At 43.9% G+C, this 22,477-nt stretch overlaps 1 long non-coding RNA gene across 1 annotated transcript; it reads right to left on the bottom strand.

Moving 5' to 3' along the window:
• Positions 1 to 9,152: 9,152 nt before the first annotated feature.
• Positions 9,153 to 10,718, bottom strand: LOC127330423 (uncharacterized). Its single transcript, XR_007869280.2, has 2 exons — positions 10,251 to 10,718; positions 9,153 to 9,784 (listed from the first exon to the last, which is right to left on the bottom strand). It is a non-coding gene; the product is annotated as an uncharacterized lncRNA (long non-coding RNA).
• Between the last annotated feature and the right edge of the window lie 11,759 nt (positions 10,719 to 22,477).

Here is a 22,477-nt window from a genome sequence, read left to right as displayed (position 1 = left end):
ACCAGGAGGATCACCGGGACGTGGGGAGTTCATCCACGGAGCTAGAACGCCGAGTTGCTGACCACAGACGACACCCACGGCACCAACGCCAACTCTGGACACCGACTTCAACCACGAACTGCGTCGCGCTCGGTGAGCACCAGTAGAATCCTTACACAGACGCTCTACACATCTATATGCCTACCTCCTAGACATGATTTCCAGCCGTAGTGTTTCAGTTTGTCGAGTCGCCGGTGAACCGAATGCCATCCAGTGGCATCGTCAGTTTAGCCTATCTAGAACACGTTTTCTGCTTTTATTTTCAACTCATGTTATGTACCAGTGAACTCCAGGAAGCTAGTAGTGCTGTTGGTAACACATACGTTCGCTGTTTATCGAGCATGTCCGTGTAGTTGCATCTGCTGCATGCGTATTTGGTAGCTTTACTGTTTTCACGTACCCATGTTGTTTAGTTTGGACTTGGATGCCGGAAATTGCATGGGTGAACCTGGGAGCAAGCGCACCCTATATTAAAAAATAATTTAGTAATTCAGAAAAAGGTCAAAAAAATTCAAATCTTTTTGGGAATCAAAGATGATCATGTATTGTACTCGTATACGAAAGATTCACCATGGAATAACTTCTCTTGTTTCCTGGATGAAAAAAACAGACTTGGAGGTCCTATATTAAAGTACTATTCACGCTATATTCGTCATAGATTTGTTTTTTTTTTGCCTGAAGTCAATGTGAAATATTTCTTGGCCAAACAAATTTATACGAGTACAATACTTGATTATCTTTGATTCCCAAAAAGATTTGAATTTTTTTGACTTTATTTGAAGTTACTACATTTTTTGGAGTATATAGGGTGCGCCTGCACCCGAGAGCCAAAAGTCCGGGTCACTTTGATGCCTCACTAGGAACCCTGCTACTTTGCATATGCCAACTTTGTAGTAGCTTTTGCAAATTGATTACACATGTTTAGATGTAGATGCATTCAGTAAAATTTGATTATATCAGGTTCGTATGGTTTTGCACTCACATGCTTAGCTTGCAGGTATATTTTGATGTATTTAATCTTTGCCTTAGGGATCTTTCTAGTGTAATTAGCTAGTATAGATTTTATAGATGTTATCAGATTGTGGTAGATCCATCGTGTGTAGACTAGAGCAATTATATAAGCTATTTTATTGCATGTGACCCATCAGGGAAATTATTAATTTAACAGGTATTTCTTGAGCTAGCATGATCATATCAGATGTTGTATTATTACCATGCTAGTATCGATTTACTGGTTGTTGCTCACCATCCCATGTGCAAAATTGCTCTAATCTTAGATTGTTTAGTTCTGCGTTCGTATGATTACGTGGCGTGTAAACTGCTTGTGCATTAGACATCAAGGTTATGCCATTATGTATGTTGACTACGTATGTTTTTCTAAAATATTTTGCTACCCAATATTGAGCGATCGCCATACCTTGCGCCTTAGTTAACTCAAATCCCGGATGAGCCATTCCAGTCTCTTATACTGCATGTATATCGAACGACCACATACTTTTTATTTGGATCTTTCTATTTGGCTTTTATCGGTGTTTATTTGAAACTGTATTTATTTGTGGTTTATCGTTATGACGAGTAGGGAGTGACGGGAACGGGTCGAACCAAGAGTACGAAGGAGGGTTTTTCAACGACAACGAAGGCATGCCCTCTCATCATATTTATCCTAGTTTTACAACTTGCATGTTATTTTATGTTTTACAAATATATGCTATTTTATTCCAGTAGCTAGCGTGTCGATTGACACACCAACTTGATCTTCTTGTCGCCTTTTACTTGATACCCTGAGTAGTGATTATATATAATCCTAATAGAGTAGAATGCTTAGCCATGCTAAATAATCATTAGGAAATTCATGTTGCCTCTCCGGAGGAATTGATCGACCTGCGGGTCAAAACACCCCTTTGAACATTGTTGAGCTCGTTGAGCTGGGCTAGTTAGCCATTGTTGTTTCCTCTACTCTATGCTACTCTGGGTGAAACTTACCATCTAAACATGGCGCGGGCGACAGCTGGATCAGATGTTGAAGGAGCGGTTGGCTGCCCTTCATTTGTTGGAGGGGGCAATCCGTCGTCCGTGCCACATAAGGATCCTAACAAGTCTTGGATTTGAAGATTGTGACAACCGTACAACCACATGCTATATGGGCACTGGCTTGGTTGAGTATGTTAGTCAGCCTTAGGTGTCGATGTCGCCGTACCGCTGATGAGGTGTCTGCCTACGGGGGAACCTTCGGCACAGATGGGGGGACCGGTTTGGGGACGTACTCTCAGTTCCGTGCGCCATACCCGGTGGGCATGTCACATCTTTGGGGGATCTAGCTAAAAGACCTCGTCACAAACTCCCTATTGCTATGCTAGCGACGGCTGGTTGCAACAAGGCGAGATTGTGACATGTGGTGAAAGTGTACCACCTCTGCAGAGTTAAACCTATTCGAATAGTCGTGTCCACGGTCATGGACTACACATGAATCCTTCTTGACATACAGGAACCTGTTTTGCTACTTCCCTCTTTGCCTCCATCCTTTCCTTGGAATCTGAATCCCATGATATATGTGAGTTGTCGTGGACAGTCACATTGATGAGAAATATTACACTGAATATAAAACATGTTTTCGTCTAAAACTGCTTTTATCAAATCTAGTGTTGTATTGCGAATAAAACTGGCTTTTCTGCAAAAGAACCATATAGCCTTTCTTTGAAGCCTCATGTAGATTTAGTAGGTTTGCACGAGGGGGCATGTTGAGTACGAAATGTACTCATGGCAAAACTTTTGTTGATATTCAGAGTACTATGAAGATGGTGAAGACTATGGCGACTACGACGACGCTGAGGAGTGAGGTCTCGTGGACTACATCGACTGCCTGTGGCTGAGATGGAGATACTTCGCATTTTATTATCCGCTATGCTTTCTGGTTGTAATAAATGTCACAAGACATTTCACTTTGTGGCTCAAACTTTGTAATAATTACTTTTTGCACGTTCTGCAATGATATTTATTTCGCTGTGTCGTCAAGCTAATCCTGGATTGACGAGTCACACAGGGGGGTCGGAATGTTAAGTTCCGGTTCTCACATCAAAGTTGATAGGATTGATGTCAATGTGCGCTGCATGTTAGTCTTAAGCGCTGCATGTTTGGCATAACCATGTCAATGATAAGTAGGGTCATCTTGAGCTTCACATTGGCATGTTGGACTAGACAATGTCAAGTCCATCATGGACATGACAATGTCAAGTCCATGATGGAGCTTGAGCTTGTGATCGCTAACTCTTTTCATTCTCATTGCATCTGCAGAACTGGCTCTTCCTGGAAACCTTCCCGGAAGGGCCCATAGGGGAGGTAAGGGACATAGCCGTCCGGGTGCAGCTTCATGACCCCAATGAAGGGTTCATGGAAGCCCATCGGCAGATCACCGCACCAAGGGTTCACGCCGGCCGTCCTGCTGACCTGGGGCATGGTCGCATGCAGCGGGTGCCGGCACCCTACATGGAGCAGCACCCGATTAGTAAGTACAAGCTGAAGAACAATGACCCGCAGGTGAAGGTGGCCTTGTACATGGGCGAGCGCTGCGAGTGAAGGTGCAGCTCCAGTGGAGGGCAGAGCGCGTCGGCTTCATCAAGTCCTAGAGCGAGTTCGTCGCCAAGGGTGACGTCCACGTCGACGACACGATCGTCTTCACTCCTAAGGACGATGACTTCAAGGTCGACGTATTCAGGAAGGAAACTTCATGCTCCAGCTTCTCCAGCTGCAGTAAGCAACGCGAGGTTCCTTATGCTGATCCTCGTTGTTAAGGTTCTGTGGTTGATCCCTGTCTCAGCTGCTGCCAAGATCTTAGTGGTTGTGTTGGCCTCCAGGTTGCTATTAAGCACTTTCTTTTGTGCATATGTGCATGTAATGTTGACCTCTAGAGGCTGTTGAACATTGCTTTTGGATCTGGGTTCTCTTCCCCAAGTTTATGTAGGCGTCTTACCACTCTGACGCAAGGATTAGGTACTAAGTACTATGTTTCATGTGTATATACACTAATATAGAAACACCCCTTTAATACCGGTTTCAGAGGGACTTTAGTACCAGTTTTGGAACCGGTACTAAAAATTCGGTACTAAAGCCTCCCACTTTTGGTACCGGTTCCTTACGAACCGGCAATAAAGGTGCCTTCACGTGGGCACGGAGGAGCCCGCGGGGCTGGAGAACTTTGGTTTAAAGGCTATTTCGTTAAAAAAAAAATCCATTTTTTTCTAATTATTTTTCACTCCCTTTTTTTATTTCTTTTCAGAATTTCTAGTAATTCCATTAGTCTCTAACAACACTTATTCTCTAGTCAAATTACTAAGTACTATGTTTCATGTGTATATACACTAGTAGAGAAACACCCCTTTAATACCGGTTTCAGAGGGACTTTAGTACCAGTTTTGGAACCGGTACTAAAAATTCGGTACTAAAGCCTCCCACCTTTGGTACCAGTTCCTTACGAACTGGTACTAAAGGTGCCTTCACGTGGGCACGGAAGAGCCCGCGGGGCTGGAGACCTTTGGTTTAAAGGCTATTTCGTTAAAACAAAATCTATTTTTTTCTAATTATTTTTCACTCCCTTTTTTTATTTCTTTTCAGAATTTCTAGTAATTCTGTTAGTCTCTAACTACACTTAATCTCTAGTAAAATTACTTACATCTGGTCAAACTTCCCGGTCGGTCACCCATCCTCACACTATTCCAGCACTAGCACGTTTGACTTCCGAGTTCCTTCCAGTTCTACTTCCAAGTGCTTCGCGCGCATGTTTGTTGATAGTACTATCATATCAATCCTATTAACATGTTGGTCGATGTCACACTTCTTTATTGTTTCAATTTCAAATAAATTTTTTAGTAAACAAAAGTAATGATGTAATAATAATGTTGCATAAATAAATAAATAAAATTAACTTTTAATTTATATTATTTTAAATTATTTTTTAAAAAATTAATTTTTTTTGCCTAACCGGAAACCTGAAAATTTGAAAATCTTATAATTTTCTAACAGTAATAGTAGTATTCTGGGATTCAAACAATTAAAATATATAAAATTCTAAATTTCTGGAAAAAACTAAAATCTTCCTGCTTTCATATTTTCATTTGGAATTTTGAGAATCTAAAAATTGCCTAACTGGGTAAACCATGGTGAATTCGGATGTAACTTTTTCCCACGATGATTTTGATACATTATACGTTTTTTCCCGACGTCGTATGCAAAAGTTAATGCGCTTTTACCATTTTTTAAACTTTTTTTGCAAAAAAAGGCAAAATTCGAATTTCTTAATTTCACCGAATAGTAGGTTGCATAACATACAAGAATCTGAAAATATTTTATTTTTTGAATTTTCTATCATTTTCATTTGTATTTTTACAGAGCATAAAAAGGCGATTCACAGGGGGTGGAGGTGCGTGGGGAGCAGGAAAACCTTTAGTACCGGTGCGTGACACGAACCGGTACTAAAGGTTTTCCGACTGACGCAAACCCTTTAACACCGGTTCGTGACACGAACCGGTACTAAATGTCCCGCATGAACCGGTACTAAAGCTTGCCGGCGGCCTGAGCAGTGCAACCGGTACTAATACACCCTTTAGTACCGATTCGTAAGGAAACCGGTACTAAAGGCCTGGACGAAAACCCCTTTTTCTACTAGTGATAATTGTATGATGTGCTTATATGATCGACTTGTGTGCCATTATGTCATGGCATGGTCACCGTATTTGAATGTGATGAGAAGATGCATAATCTGGGTGCCAAAATGTCAACACAACACATGTGTTGTGACTGAACACAGATGAAACACTTTTTCCAAGCATCCAAACAACCTATGCTGCAGTGATGCAACAAACGAGCCCCAACTTTCAGAATTGGACAGCTGCCCTGCATGCACACTGTATTGCAAGTTTAGAGCAAGTCTACGTAATCTTGGATAGTTAATGAGCAACGCTCGCTGCGAAATCAGTTGCTCCTGGAACGAATTCCTTTTTCCCGATCGCTGCTAGCTATTGCAATGCATACGAGAACGGGAATCTCAAAAAGTACAGGCCTGCATTGTTAGTGGCTAGTGCTTCAAGGCATGTGATCGATCTGCAGCAGATGTCGGGTTAAGGTTAGGCCGAACTGCTGGACAAGCCCTCATGGTTCGTGAACCATGATCGATTGATCGGCATCGTCTACGCCGGTACGGTCAACTGAAAAGAAAAGATTACCTTTGTGATGCTTTAGGTAGATCTGGCACTCCAACGACAGTGAGATCTGGACTGAATTTCTAAGCATTGCATGAGGACGTGTCTTAGCTAAGCGATAGGAGTAGATTGATCCCCCAGCGACTCTGATTCTTAGGGTGTGTTTGGTAGCCCAGGGCTACTCAGAAATTCTCCTCTCAACGGAGATTTTGAGGAGATCCGGTGTTTGTTAGCCCGGCTCGGGCCATCTCCACACTGCTGAGGGCATACAGAAAAGGCCTCAGAGCCGGGTTGGAGAGCGAAGCTCAGATCGAGCTTCCCTACTCATCCGGGATGAGGCAATCCCGCAAAACACTGTAGCCGTGCCCTGCCCGACCCCCAGACCCCCACCCCGCAGCATCATTTCCCCCAACCGGCCTCCTCTCTCTCTTCCCGTCCCTGGAGCGCCCGACCCTGGACGCCCCCTGCCGTCGCTGGCCGCCGCCCGTCCCTGGCCGCCGCCCGTCCCTGGAGCGCCGCCCGACCACGGCCGCCGCCCGTCCCGGACACCGCCCGACCCCCGGACGCCCCCGCCGTCGGCCGGCCGCCGCCCGTCCCCTGGAGCGCCGCCGTCCTCGGCCGCCGCCCGTCCTGGAGCGCCGCCCAACCACGGCCGCCGCCCGACCCCCGGACGCCCCGCCGTCGGCCGGCCGCCGCCGTCTCCTCGAGCGCCGCCGTCCACCGGCCGCCGCCCGTCCACTGGAGCGCCGCCCGACCACGGCTGGAGCGCCGCCCGACCAGACGCGCGTCGGCCCGTGCTCCTCCCGCGCCGGAAAGAGGCCGGACGAGCGGCGCCGGCGCCCACGGCCCTCCTTCGCCGCCTCCCACCACCGCCGGCGCCCCACGGCAAGCCATCGCCGGCAATCTGCTCCAGGCCCGGCTGAGGGCCTGATTGCTTTTTTATTTTTGTGTTGAAGGTTCTTTGTGTAAAATTCTGGACCTCTCTGCAAATTGCTTTATGTGTGACCGGTTGAGCTCAGATTTGGCTCACCAAACAACATCTTACCTCACCATGGCTGAGCACGCCCGACCTACCAAACACGTCTTAAATCTCAGCTTAACTTGTATAAGGTCAGATTTTCCCAGGTGGGATAGTCTTCCTGTGGTGACCCGGTCTACCAAACACACCCTTAGTCATTAGATCTGCCCAGACAAGGAGTAGAGGAAAGAAACATTATCTTTTCGTCCTGAGCTCCCTAAACGGCAGGTGTAGACAAATCGCACCGGAATCTATTTAGTGATCAGTGGATCCGTGTGTGTTGATCTCTGTCAGAGCGCGGCAAGCATTACTAGATGGGAGCCATGTTTCCAGGGAAAGGATGTTGCTTCCCAATCTGTAGACCGATAGTAGCTCGAGCGATTCGAGTACATGGCGGGACATGCATGCGGGCCATTAATATTGGCTCACAAGTCAGTACAGGCATGCCACCCAGGGCGAGCACGCTACACGGCCTGGTTTGGCACCCGTTGGTCCGTAGCCCCTGTCGGAGTCGATCGGCTTGGATGGATGGTAGGAGCTAGACGCAACGGGCGAAACGTGGAAACCCTAACCAGTCTGGAATGAAAACATGGAAAGGGCAAGCGGAAGAAGTTGCGGAGTGGTCGCCGGAAGTCTCCTCGCATCTTGGCCATCTAGCTAGCGCCCAATTGCAGCGTGGAGTCGGGGGCACGGTCCGAACTCTCTGTACTAGTTGTCGCCATCCTCGCGATCGATCTCGCCTAACCTAATCGACTTGTTTCATTCTCCGCATCGCATTCCCGGCCTTCCCATAATTTAATGATCCGGCATCATCCGCATGTGCCCTACGTTGCGTTGGGCAGCCGGGTCTCCGACCCACGTCTCCCGCTGTGTCGGCGTGCCCTGGGCTTCCGGTCAATGCCCGGGCCCTACCCCGTCTTCTCCGTCTTCGGCTTCTTGTCCTTGTCCGCTTTTTCTATCATCATCGACGGCGCCGGTGGTGGTGACTCAAATTGATATGATTTGATGGCGTTCCGCCGCTGTTTAACACTTTTGCTCCAGCGTTTGCTCGCCGGAGGCCGCATCTATGCTCTTCTAGTCCTAGCTGCTCGACTCGTGCTGAACTTCTTTTGGAGATTGAAAAGAGACCAAATGTTGGTGCACTCTACAGTCCACAGTGGCAGCAACTCGTCTCTCGTATCGTATGGCCTAGTTTCGATCGAGGTGATCATCGCCGTGTGGAGCCTCTCCTTATCTGTGTGTATTTTGGCTTTTCTACACCCATCCATCGGGTTTAGAGCATACAATCCTTCTTCCGCGTGTGAACAGCAAATGCCAACTCTCAGAAATTGGCCAGCTGCCCTGTACACTACGTTGCAAGTCTACGTACTCTTGGATAGTTAATGAGCAACGCTCGCAACATTACATTACCTAAGCTCATCCCAGTTGTAAAATGAGCAAGTTGTAAGACTGAGGTACACAACCTCATCTTCTTCTTAAATACGTTTAAGATATCATCATACCCGTTTTATTAAACTAAATGGTTTATGTCATGATGTTGAATGTTCTTCGCAAAACAATTAGCTGCTTAAGGTGTGGAAGCCTCCTAGATCATTTTACTAGTACAAGTACAATACAACTCATGTATGGTTTTATATCTTGGGAATGAAGCTCGGTGAACAGGGGGGTACGTGAGCACCCTCTGACTACTCGACACGTGTCTAACGGCATCCAATAATCCGTTAACACTCTCCACTTCCTCAGCGTGGGACCGCTTCATAGAGAGAATAAAAAAAGGCAGATGCCCTTACCTCTTGTCGTTATATGTGTTTGTCATCGTAGCTTTTTGCCATCGATCTCTCTCTCCAATTTCTATGGGCCCGTGGGACCTAAATAGCTAATAATGATGTGTACGTAGAACTCGGTTAATCCAGTAATCACTCTTATTTATTCTGGCAGCAGAACAGTTAATCCAGCCAGCAATCACTTTTATATTTATTCTGGCAGCTAAATCTGGTAATAATTAGCATCTGTAACTACAAATTTGGCAATAATCTGCCGCATAGCTATGGCATGCCAAGACCAGTAGGCAGCGGCGCGTACGCGAGCAAGCAGCATCCGCATGAGCGGCAGCGGCAGTGACGGCCGATCCAGTGACGGCCGCGCCCAGGCAAGCGGCAGGAACGCGGCCGGAGCGCCGGAGCGAGCGCCAGAGCCGATCCCCTCCTCGCATCTTCCGTTTTCGATTTGGGGGAGGAAGCAAATTCGATGGAGGGGAACACCGCTCAAGCCTCCTCATCTCCAGGTAGAGGCCGCTCCAGATCGACGCGGACCTCAGCTCCGACGGCCATCTTGGAATCGAGATTGAGATGCAGAGGGAGAGGAAAAACTCAATCACGCATGGACGCCTCCTTTAACTCGTCAGCGGCAACAGCGGCGGCGGAGTACAACGTGGTGGACTACGGCGCGAGGCCTGGCGTTGGGGCCGACTCGGCGGGCGCGTTCCAGGCCGCGTGGACGGCGGCGTGCAACCACACTTTGCAATATGCCTTGCGCCCTGTGACAGACAGAAACACACATAAAGGTTATTAAAGTAGCTGAGAACTATGGCTGTGTATTCAACGGCGGTAGGTTCGAAATTGTCAACCCGTAAATTCAGGTGGCATCAACCTGAAAACGCATAAAGATAATGCCTTGCAATGTTGAGGTGTTTCAGCATCGTTCAGGTCTGAAGCCAAAAAGAAACCTTGTGTTCCTGTGGATTGGGAAAGAAACACAAGGAAAGAAAAAAAAATACCCTGGGGAGAGCGAGCCGGCAGGCCATGATGGGCAGACAGGATTGGGAAAGAAACACAACATAGCAAAGATTGGATACGGAAAAGAAGAATCCAGTTCAGAGAACGCCGCACGCCCGTAAGAACTTCAGTGGACGAACTGGCTTCCAGATCATGCATTTGGCTGCTAGAGTTTTCATCTGGAACGTAATGTACATCGTTATCTGGAGACCGGAGAAGAAGATTCACCTGCGACGGCAGTGCTACGTTGCCGGCGGTAGAGCCCCCGCAGGGAGCAGAGCAGGACGGGCACGCGGTGACGCCGGCGCCCGCGGCCGAGGCTGGGCTGCCTCTGCCCCGGATCAACGCCGACCAGCAGGCTCCCAGATCCGGGCTGAGCCGAGCCGGTCGTCTCCGGCACGAGCACGGGGGCTCGCCAGCGCCCAGCGGGCGGTCAAAACCGGTGCTCCGCCGCCCATCGCCGGCAAACAGGTTCCTGCTCAGCAAGGCCTACTTCAAGGGCCCCTGCCGGAGCGCCGCGGGCGTGGTGGTGGCCATCGACGGCACCGTCTTCGCGCCGCCGGCCGTGGACAGCACGGCCGTCCGTCCTTTCTAGCAAGGCCAGCGGGAGAGCGAGGGATTGGGGGCGGCCGACCGACGGGAGGAGGAGAAGAGGTCAGGGATGCACATGCAGCTCAGAGGCAGAAAAGTAGATTTCACGGCCGTTTGATGGCCGTGAGCATCTTCTCGCGGAGATCGAATCTAAAAGCAAATCTAACGGTGTCTAGGGGGTGCTCACGTACCCCCATGTTCACCAAATCCACTCTCTTATATCTTGTATGAATATCATGTATTGAAACACCCCCGTTTATTTTAACGACTCAATCTTCATGAACATGGTAACTCTATTCTCTCAACTACATCATTGCTTGGACGAGCCAGACTCTAGGCTTGGCCATGCTAATGAGAGTTGCATTATATTTTACCTTATGTTTTTTTATTAGTAGTGATAGAATTCTAGTATTTTACCGCGGTCGGTGCATGCTTATTTTGCCGATTTCACCACTATCAGAAAAATAAAGATGTGGAAATTCAAATCAAGTAAAGCGTTCTTTTTTTGACACAAACATGTTGATTGGAAGCCACAAATTTCTTCCCTATAATTATCCACACGCATAGGATTCAACCTAAAAGGAGAAAAATCAAATTAACAGGAGACTTACTGATAATCGGTACGGTTGGGGTTGACAGTACCACATAGCCTGACCATACTCACATGGGTCCGCCTCGTCAAATAATTTCATCATGTATGATCGGATTAGAAGTTAGACGCATAAAGAAGCCACAACTCGCACAATAGTCCCAAAAGACTCACCTCCGGAAGGGAGCCACAAGAGGAATCAGCACGAGGGCACCCGTCTCCGCACAACTTGGATCTTTGAGGCGACAACAGTAATCTACATCATCACCAGCATCTCCTCTGTGATCCATGTCATTGTAATTCCAAACCCTAGTGTGGATTTGCACGTGTATTCTCTTAGTCATTCATAATCCATTTGTATACTTATTATAATGTTGTCAAGTGTGCCCCATGTATGAGTAGTTACATTAGTTATTAGGGAGATGAAGAAACCATAGCGCCACCATGAATTATTTGCATGATTGTATTCAATTTTTTATTGTTTAAAGTGTGTCAACATTCTTCATAATATTGTGCAAACATCAACTGTGTAATATTTGCCGATGGGATGTGAAGGATGCTAGTGTTGGTGAGTGGTGTGGGTTAGTGGGCATAGCGTTGACAGAAGCTGCCCCTCTCCTTTGACAACTATGAAAGGACACGGATGTCGCCTAGAGGGGGGGGGGGGTGAATAGGCGGTTTAAAACTTTTACGAGATGGGCTTAACAAATGCGGAATAAAACTAGCGTTTACTTTGTCAAGCCCAAAGCCTATATACTATGGTTCACCTATGTGCACCAACAACTTATTCTAAACAAGGGTTCACCTATGTGCACCAACAACTTATGCTAAGCAATACAAGCAACTTATGTGATAGCAAGATATATATAACTTCAAGCACGATGGCTATCACAAGGTAAAGTGCATAAGTAAAGAGCTCGGGTATAGAGATAACCGAGGCACGCGGGAGACGATGATTTATCCCGAAGTTCACACTCTTGCGAGTGCTAATCTCCGTTGGAGAGGTGCGGTGGCTTAGTGCTCCCGAACGCCACAAGAGGCTCACCTTGAGGTGTGGTTGCTCGATGCACACCAACGCCACAAAGGCCTCACCCCAAGATGCGGTACTCACACCACACACCGAACGCCACGAAGGCGCCTCACCTAAATCTCCGGTGACCCTCGCCACAAAGGCCTAGGTCACGGTTCCACTAAGGGATTTCCTTCGAGGCGGAAATCGGGCCTTACACAAAGCTTGGGGCACGCATCCACAACTTAATCGGAGGCTCCCAAGAAATCGCCACAAAGGCCTCAAATCCGTCTAGGGTTCCAAGAACCCAAGAGTAACAACTTTCTTGCTTTCACTTCCACGAATCACCGTGGAGAACTCAAACCGATGCACCAATTGCAATGGCAAGAACACCACAAAGATGTTCAAGTACTTCTCTCTCAAATTCCAACAAAGCTACAAAAGCTATTGGGGGAATAAGAGAGGAAGAACAAATAGGAGGAGGAACACCAAATTTCTCCAAGATCTAGATCTAGTGGATTCCCCTCACAAAGAGAGGGATTTGATTGGTGAAGATGTAGATCTAGATCTCCTCTATCTTTCTCTCAAATAGATGCAAGATTCATGGGAGGGAGAGGGAGATAGCAAGCTCAAAGAAGGTCAACAATGGAGGCAAAAACGAGCTCAAACGGTTGGGAAACTTTGGGCAAGAAGACCCCCTTAAATAGGGCAAGAGAAATCTGCCCGTTATGCACAAAACTCGTCAAAATCGGAACTTCCGGTCATTTGGGGCGGAACTTCCGCCCCCCGGAAGTTCCGGCCAACTTCCGGGTGAAGTAGGGCGCCCCCGGAATGCTCCCGGTATGTTTTCTGCGTGCAGATTCGTCATTTCCGGAAGTTCACTGGAAGTAGGGCGGAATCCGGCCAAAAAACGGCTTCACGGAAACTTGAATAACTTTTGCATCCGGACTCCGATTTTGATGATCTTGGGCTCGTTTCGAAGCTAGTAACAAGCTCTACAAGATCATGCAGGGAACCATCATAGTCCAGTAAGGTAGGATAGAAATAAATGATGAAAGGTTTGACCTATCTAAAAAAGACATGCCGGTAAAACCTCCAACCTCGAAAATGCAACAACTTGAGTTAGGAAATTCGGATTTGGGTGAAACCAATTTTGTTGTAAAGAAGATTACAAGAGCTACCCCACAAAGAGTGAAAAGCTTAACAACAAGTGGGGTAGATTTTTCTATGTATTTTAGAGTGAAACCTCTCAATACGAGAAACCGAGAAAAACTCCAATATCGAAAACGCAACAAGTGATTCATGCGGAATCCATTTTCGATGAACTAGAGCTTGTCATGAGAATAAGCACAAGCTCTAAAACACCATATGGATAAGATACAAATAACAACCAAGAAAGATGACGCAAGGATGCAAAGGTTTGAGCTCTCCGAAGGATACGATCGAGTTACTCAGTCGAGAGCCCTCTTGATAGTACGGCAACTAAACTATAAACCGGTCCCCAACTACACTATGAGACCGGTGAGAAAGAAACCCTATCAAGAGCAAACATTATACTTGCGCATTCCACTTGAGCTTGATGATGACGATCTTGACCGCAACAAGATGGAACACCTTTCTTGCTTGTGCTTGCTTGACGAAGTCTTGTAGATTGCTCCCCCATAAACCACCATGGGAGAGCTTCTTCTTCGGCACAACTTCACATATCCATGATCACCATATGGATGGCAAGAGTCAATCAAAGGATCTCTTCAAGATGGCTCATCTTGAACTTGCACTTCATTTCTTCATACTTCATCATGTTGATGTCTTGAAGTAACTTGAGGGCTCACTTCATCTTCATCTTCAAGACATACTTGACACTTCATATCCTTCATCAATTTCTTCTTATTGCAACCTAATACAAACATGTTGATGTCTTGAAGTAACTTGAGGGCTCACTTCATCTTCATCTTCAAGACATACTTGACACTTGATATCCTTCATCAAATTCTTCTTATTGCAACCTTGAAGCCAACAAATGGTTCAAGAATTGCCTATGGACAACTCCTAAAAATATAACTCAATGCAAACATTAGTCCATAGGGATTGTCATTAATTACCAAAACCACACATGGGGGCTCCATGCACTTTCAATCTCCCCCATTTTGGTAATTGATGACAATCTCTTTGAGAGGGTTTATATAAGGAATTGAAGTAACAAATAAGTTGAATATATAGAGCAAACTCCCCCATAATATATGCATGTGTGAATGATCTTGACTTTCATTGCATATATTGGCATTCAAAGCCTAGTGGAGTTTCCTCTAAATATTCAACTATGCAAAGCAACAAGATGCAATGCAATAAAGGCACATGCTTAAGCACAAAGCAAAGACATAACCAAATTCCCTTAAACCCTCCAAACTTCTCCCCCATTGGCACCAATTGCCGAAATGGGTGAAAAATTTAGAAGGCCAATATAGTGAGAGTTCCTCCATAGCGTGTGCATTTCTCATAATTTGAGTGGAATCAAATGCACGTATCCAATGACGAATATTCGGAAGGAATCACACTATAGATAGGATCAAAGATTGCAAAAAGATAACAAAGCCTAGAAGCTTCGACCAATGAAGCAAGCAACCAAATGAACCAAAAAGAAGATACCAAAAGAAAGATAGATATTATGATAAGATCAAGAAGATTACTCTAAACAATATGAGGAAGCTCCCCAGGGTTTGTGCACAAAACTAGACAACTTGCATTGGAGTATAAAGTGCACAAACATGGAATCATCACTCCCATAATATCATTCAAAAACAAAAGATACCAAGTGAATCAAACTCGAATGATCACCAAAAGATAGTGCTCTAAATCAAATGAGGAAGCTCCCCAAGGTACATGCATAAATTAAAATGTTGCATTTGAATACAATATGCATAACATGGAATCCTCACTCCCTCATTACCATTTAAAACACAAACATTTGCAATAGATCATAGATAGAAAAATAAGCTTAACACTTGGAACAAACAAATGATTGAGCAACAAGTAACATGCACCATAATAATAGGCTCAACCAAGAGAATATGTGAAAGGCATGACAAAGCATATTATAAGACTATTACAAGGATGAGCAAAAAGCATCATCATAGTCTTCAATGAATTATATTGCTTAGCATGACCAATCAACACGCAATAAATAAATAAGATATCAAAAGGAGATGTATCATCTCTTATGTGTATAAGTTTCTCTAAGTGGGCAATATCACAAAGATATTTATCCACAAAGAAACATGCACACACAAAATAGATACGCAAGAAAAATAATATGATATCCAAGACGAAGTCATGCAATATACCAATAAGAATTTTTGCTTAATAGCATGGCCAAAGGCTCAATTTTATCGTATTGTACATTCATGAACTTCAACCACAAACAACTAAAATACATCACAAATATCAACAAGGGGTAGAAGATAGTTGGGATGCATTTGAGAAAGGCAACAAGTATCACAAACGAGGATACCAAAAGAAGTAACTAAATTTGCACTTTCATCTATATTGCACATGTGAGAGCCTTGAGGAATTGATATGCAATAAAATTGCTAGATAGGCATAGTTGGGATGGATGAATCATGAGCATGATTTAAAATACTTCCCAAAAAATGCACTCATCTCAAATTACTCACATTCACAATAAAGAGGTTTCATTAAGACTTTTGCAAGAAGCACAACATTTGCAAATAAAGAGATTCATGCCAAGATGCAACCATAAGGTTGGATACAAGAAAAGTATGCATGAGAAGATACTTGTTACCAAGATAGCATTGGTGTGGATGTAGTAATATGTGTTCGTTGACCATCCTAGCTTGCCTCAAGTTACCATTGAGTCACCACTTCTTTCCAAAAGTGAGACAAGCATTCAATGCATATCCATTGTACCTAACACAAAGGTAAGTACAAAATGGTCCCCAAACTAATTGGGTCCGAAGTAGTTAGACACACTACAACATATAGGACAAACTCCACAATTCTATGTGCATATAGATATGAAATTGAATTTCATGCACATCTTAGCCAAATTAGGATTTGATTGAGTTTACCCTATATATTGGATCAAAGAAAGTGACACATGCCATAAGATATACATATATTAAATATGCATGCACAATAGTTTCAAGGACCAAAGAAAGATACAATTTGGACAAAACACCAGATAAATCAAGAGACAATGGTTGCCCAAATTATATCAAAGAATCAAATCAACACAAGATTGACTCCAAAGACTTATCTCATTATAAGAAGCTAATTAAGCCTAAGCACAAAGGAATGAGATAACTAACTCCCAAGAGAGCAAGGTTCCAACAAATAAACCAAACCCTCGACACTTTTTATGATGGCACAAAGTACCAAAAAGAAAATTTATGTCTCCCAAAACCAAATTTTTGATAATGATCAAGAGAAGTTTAAGCATTATAACAAATATAGGAGAGCTCCCCCAAGATTAGTGCATTATCTAGGATTTAGAATATGGATACAAAATGCACAAAACTAGGATCATCACGCTACCTATATCTACTAAAAATGCTAAGAAAGTTTGAATAGACAAATTAGATCCATGAGATGCAAGGAAGACACATGGGAGTCAAAGCACAACAAATTAATGGCAATAAATAAGGCAATTTAAACACAAGAGCCAATGTAGATATGATCAATAAATATGTACCTCATAATTGATTACCAATTGTCCTAGGACAAGAGGTATTAGGAAATATTTCCCGGTGGTAGTTTGTAAGTATACATAAGATCATATTTACAACGAACAAAGCATATGGTAAAAGATAAGAGTTAACCATCATGCAAAGAAAGTTTCTTGATAGCTTCATTTAGTCATACCAACATGCAAGGCAATTAATAGTATTCATACCAACATGCAAAGCAATTAATAGTATTCATACCAACATGCAAAGCAATTAATAGTATGACTTGAAGCACATGGTTTTCCAAAAATGTATTGAGGGACATGTTGTGAAAAACCATGCCAAGAAAAACTTTCACAAATAAGATCCACAAAGATATTAGCAATGAAGCTATTTAAGCAAATTGGAGCTTGTTTGAGAAAATATGCCACACAGGAGAGAGATAAATTACGGTATCAATTCTATGTGACACAACCTCAAATGTTCACATTTTCTAGGCTTGTAATATGCACAAAGCTTATTACTCCCCCATAATGTGATAATGAATTTATTTTCACAAGAGGAAAATAAGATCCAAGTAGAGATATTAATGGACATTAGAATTTGAATTTCTCATGAAGATGACATACCACATAGCGACTAGATAATCTCGCAATATCAATTCTAAGTGATATTCCTCATGTACACACATTGTTTAGGATCATGAAATTCCCAAATGAATATCACTCCCCCAAAATGGGATTGTCCATTAATCGCTCATAAGAGCCATATAAGATACAACAAGATGCAAAGAGGCTCCAACACAAACACAAATACATGGTGTGCAACCCAACATGCATAGACTTGATTTCTCAAGAAAAGCAAGTAGGAAGCACAACATATACAAACATATGTTAGGAACAAAAACTAACACATGCAAAGGGGCGAGTAACTTTCAATATAAATGAGTTGAGAACATGTTACCGCAAGGAGGAACATTGGATATATGATAGTAGCAAGATAATCAAAAGACTTGGCTTGATATAATATAAATGATGAAGATCCCTTAATTCTTAATGATATAGCCAAGTCTCCAAAGCCCTCAAACAAGCACCTATTGATCAAGTTTTGAATTGTTGGTCCCCAACTAAGTTGGGTCCTAAGAGGTTAGTCACAATAGGCTTGGCAACCCAAATGGTTCTTTTCTTGACACCACTTTGAGCACCAACATATTTAGCAAACACATTGGCACCCTCATCCTTACGAAGAGAATAAACATCATCAATGGTGATAGAGTTGGATGAGGTACCAATAGTGCAAAAGGAGGAGATGTGGCCCTTCTCACGGCATATGTAGCAAGTTCATTTCTTCTCCTTCTTCTCACTAGATTTCTCCACAATGGAAGCATTGGCTTGATTCTTCTTGGGAAGTGGCATTTCTTCAACTTGAGGTTGAATATGAGTTTGAGCTTGAGGCCGCTTCCCTTTTTGCTTCTTCTTCAAAGGGCAAGATCTAACATGATGCCCTTCAATTTTGCACTTGAAGCAAACAATCTTGGCCGGGTCTTTGACTTGTACTTGGCCCTTCTTCTTATTGTTGTTCTTGGACTTGATCTTGTTGTGGGAGTTGAATCCAAGTCCACTCTTGTCATTGGGGGATTGTTGCACACTCAACATCTTGTCAAGTTTGCATTTCCCTTCATGACTCTTTACCAAGTCGTTCTTCAAAGAAGAGACTTGGGCCTTGAGCTCTTTGATTTCCTCTACATGGTTAGTAACAACACAAGTACTAGAGGAAGTAGAACCTTAATTGTTAGAGCAACAAGGCAAGGAAGATAATTCATCACAAGATTTAGCAATATTATGAGTGGATGAATTACTAGGACTATCACATGGCAATATAACATTTTGAGTAGTAGTGCTAGTACCCACATAAGGCTCATAAGGTGTTGCCTTAGATATTATAGCCTCATGAGCTAACTTTAGCCTATCATGAGAGGCTAGAAGATCCTCATAGGAGCTAGAAAGCTTTCCATGATTTTCTTCCAATTTCCCATAATTGCTAGTTAGCAATTTAAGTTGAGCCCTTAGCTCAACATTCTCCTTCAAGATAGATGCTTCACAAGAAGTAGAGTTAGTAGCACAAGCATCATTATTAATAGAAATGGGAGAAGGCAAGTTGTCATGCTCTTTTAGATAAGAAGCTTTAAGTTGCTCATGCGACTCGGTGAGTTTGGTGAGCGCACTCTCAATAGCCCTTGAGCCCTTTTTGAGTTGCTCAAAATCCTCAAGGAGTTTAGCATTAACAAAGACAAGCTTATCATTTTTTAGCTTTAGTTCATTTGCCACCTCAAGAGCTCTATCATGGTTTTCCTTTTCTCTAGACAATTCTAGAGCAAAGGTTTCCTCAAGAGCTTCCTTGGTGGTTTGTTCTTCTTCAAGTTCATCCTTTAGAGATGCCACATCATTGGCATACTCTCGTTCAAGAGCACCCATTTTATCAATGGTGTTCTCATGCATCCAAATAAGTTTTTGGCTCTCAATAGCGGTAGTCAAGATTTCAAAGAAGTGAGAGCTAGCAATTTTATCTTTGCAAAGAACCTTGAATACACTATTACCCTTATCGCGTAGAGAGACAACCCAATCATCTTCTTCATATTCATCCTCATCCTTATCCCCACGAGAAATATTAGGTTCCATGGTAGGAGGTACCGTGGAACCCTTGGCCATAAGGCATATATGAGAACCGTGAGATAAAGATGAGGAGTTACTTGAGGCTCCTTTCAAGATCTTGTCTTGACCAATAGAATCTTTGGTTTCATCTACATTGTTAGCCACACAACAACTAGAGGAAATAGAAGCATTTTTATCATGGCCACAAGACAAATCAAGCATATCATCATGAGATTTATTCAAGAAACTTACACATAATATGCAAGGACTATCAACACAAGCATGTAAATCATTTCTAGAGATAGATGTGTTTAAGTCCGAAGATGAAGCATTGTAATGAGATAGAGATGAGGAATCATCAATAGTAAGCTCAATATCAATATTGCAATTTTCATCACCACTCACCATATCATTACCTTGTGTCTTACCACACTTTGGTGAAGTGGATGTAGATGAGAACTCATCACGGCCGGAAGTGGAAGCAACACAATCATCCTCAATAATATTGGACACATCATATATGTCTTTAAGATTTGTCCATAATTCGTGAGCGCTCCCAAAGGGCATGATTGAAGAAGTAACTACATTGCTCACAACAATGGAAAACACATGAGAAGCAAGAGCATCGAGGCAAGAGTTTTACTCCTCCTCAAGAGATAAATTTTGAGGATCCTTAGGAGAAGAAAAACTCATGCCAAGAAATCGCTCCATGTCCGGGGACATACCCCGTAAGATTTTAAGCACATAAATTTTCCATAGATCATAATTTGTGCCATCAAATATAAACAAGTTATTGTGCACTAATCCCCTAATCGACATCTTTACTCTCAAGGCGGTGAAGCCTAAGAATGAGAGACCTTGCTCTGATACCAATTGAAAGGACACGGATGTCGCCTAGAGGGGGGGTGAATAGGCGGTTTAAAACTTTTACGAGATGGGCTTAACAAATGCGGAATAAAACTAGCGTTTACTTTGTCAAGCCCAAAGCCTATATACTATGGTTCACCTATGTGCACCAACAACTTATTCTAAACAAGGGTTCACCTATGTGCACCAACAACTTATGCTAAGCAATACAGGCAACTTATGTGATAGCAAGATATATATATCTTCAAGCATGATGGCTATCACAAGGTAAAGTGCATAAGTAAAGAGCTCGGGTATAGAGATAACCGAGGCACGCGGGAGACGATGATTTATCCCGAAGTTCACAGTCTTGCGAGTGCTAATCTCCGTTGGAGAGGTGCGGTGGCTTAGTGCTCCCGAACGCCACAAGAGGCTCACCTTGAGGTGTGGTTGCTCGATGCACACCAACGCCACAAAGGCCTCACCCCAAGATGCGGTACTCACACCACACACCGAACGCCACGAAGGCGCCTCACCTAAATCTCCGGTGACCCTCGCCACAAAGGCCTAGGTCACGGTTCCACTAAGGGATTTCCTTCGAGGCAGAAATCGGGCCTTACACAAAGCTTGGGGCACGCATCCACAACTTAATTGGAGGCTCCCAAGAAATCGCCACAAAGGCCTCAAATCCGTCTAGGGTTCCAAGAACCCAAGAGTAACAACTTTCTTGCTTTCACTTCCACGAATCACCGTGGAGAACTCAAACCGATGCACCAAATGCAATGGCAAGAACACCACAAAGATGTTCAAGTACTTCTCTCTCAAATTCCAACAAAGCTACAAAAGCTATGGGGGGAATAAGAGAGGAAGAACCAATAAGAGGAGGAACACCAAATTTCTCCAAGATCTAGATCTAGTGGATTCCCCTCACAAAGAGAGGGATTTGATTGGTGAAGATGTAGATCTAGATCTCCTCTATCTTTCTCTCAAATAGATGCAAGATTCATGGGAGGGAGAGGGAGATAGCAAGCTCAAAGAAGGTCAACAATGGAGGCAAAAACGGGCTCAAACGGTTGGGAAACTTTGGGGAAGAAGACCCCCTTAAATAGGGCAAGAGAAATCTGCCCGTTATGCACAAAACTCGTCAAAATCTGAACTTCCGGTCATTTGGGGCGGAATTTCCGCCCCCCGGAAGTTCCGGCCAACTTCCGGGTGAAGTAGGGCGCCCCCGGAATGCTCCCGGTATGTTTTCTGCGTGCAGATTCGTCATTTCCGGAAGTTCACCGGAAGTAGGGCGGAAGTTCCGGAACTTCCGGCCAACTTCCGGCTAAAAAACGGCTTCACGGAAACTTGAATAACTTTTGCATCTGGACTCCGATTTTGATGATCTTGGGCTCGTTTCGAAGCTAGTAACAAGCTCTACAAGATCATGCAGGGAACCATCATAGTCCAGTAAGGTAGGATAGAAATAAATGATGAAAGGTTTGACCTATCTAAAAAAGACATGCCGGTAAAACCTCCAACCTCGAAAATGCAACAACTTGAGTTAGGAAACTCGGATTTGGGTGAAACCAATTTTGTTGTAAAGAAGATGACAAGAGCTACCCCACAAAGAGTGAAAAGCTTAAGAACAAGTGGGGTAGATTTTTCTATGTATTTTAGAGTGAAACCTCTCAATACGAGAAACCGAGAAACACTCCAATATCGAAAACGCAACAAGTGATTCATGCGGAATCCATTTTCGATGAACTAGAGCTTGTCATGAGAATAAGCACAAGCTCTAAAACACCATATGGATAAGATACAAATAACAACCAAGAAAGATGATGCAAGGATGCAAAGGTTTGAGCTCTCCGAAGGATACGATCGAGTTACTCACTCGAGAGCTCTCTTGATAGTACGGCAACTAAACTATAAACCGGTCTCCAACTACACTATGAGACCGGTGAGAAAGAAACCCTATCAAGAGCAAACCTTATACTTGCGCATTCCACTTGAGCTTGATGATGACGATCTTGACCGCAACAAGATGGAACACCTTTCTTGCTTGTGCTTGCTTGACGAAGTCTTGTAGATTGCTCCCCCAT

This window comes from Lolium perenne, chromosome 2 (genome assembly GCF_019359855.2).
Source record: "Lolium perenne isolate Kyuss_39 chromosome 2, Kyuss_2.0, whole genome shotgun sequence".
Taxonomy (NCBI): domain Eukaryota; kingdom Viridiplantae; phylum Streptophyta; class Magnoliopsida; order Poales; family Poaceae; genus Lolium; species Lolium perenne.
Note: the sequence above shows the minus strand (reverse complement) of the source record. Positions and strands in the feature narration are given on the sequence as shown.